Source organism: Limulus polyphemus, unplaced genomic scaffold, assembly GCF_000517525.1.
Source record: "Limulus polyphemus unplaced genomic scaffold, Limulus_polyphemus-2.1.2 Scaffold2617, whole genome shotgun sequence".
In the NCBI taxonomy this organism is placed as follows: domain Eukaryota; kingdom Metazoa; phylum Arthropoda; class Merostomata; order Xiphosura; family Limulidae; genus Limulus; species Limulus polyphemus.
Genome location: NW_013668227.1, coordinates 31,000 through 31,566, shown reverse-complemented (window position 1 = coordinate 31,566; position 567 = coordinate 31,000). Strand labels below are relative to the sequence as shown.

General features: G+C 31.2%; 1 protein-coding gene across 3 annotated transcripts in view; it reads right to left on the bottom strand.

Annotated features, from left to right (window-relative positions):
• Positions 1–567, bottom strand: part of LOC106467438 — a 16,189-nt gene that overhangs the window by 11,196 nt on the left and 4,426 nt on the right. The gene's annotated exons all lie outside the window — the stretch shown is intronic.

Genomic DNA, 567 nt, shown 5'->3' with positions numbered 1-567 from the left:
CACTTATCTAATATATAAAGCTAAGTTTGTGTTTGTTTGTTCACTCCACTTATCTAATATATAAAGCTAAGTTTGTGTTTGTTTGTTCACTCCACTTATCAAATATATAAAGCTAAGTTTGTGTTTGTTTGTTCACTCCACTTATCTAATATATAAAGCTAAGTTTGTGTCTGTTTGTTTTCAAGTTTTAGCCATCTGTTTCTTATGTTTCCACATTTCTTGATCAATCAGCAAACTTGATAAAGTGATATTCTTTTTGATGTTCTACTGTAAATCATATGTTTTATATTTACTATTTAAATAATCTAAAAATTTTTGTTTATGTTCTGTTAAAGAACAATAAAAGTGTCATCTACATATCTTTTGTAACACATAGGTTTGAATTCCTCTGAATGTTCACCCATCAAAAGTGGGTGCTACTACAGCATACAGTGGGTGCTACTACATCATACGGCCTACAAAGATATTTACACTATAGCCTCTGAATGTTCACCCATCAAAAGTGGGTGCTACTACATCATACAGCCTACAAAGATATTTACACTATAGCCTCTGAATGTTCACCCA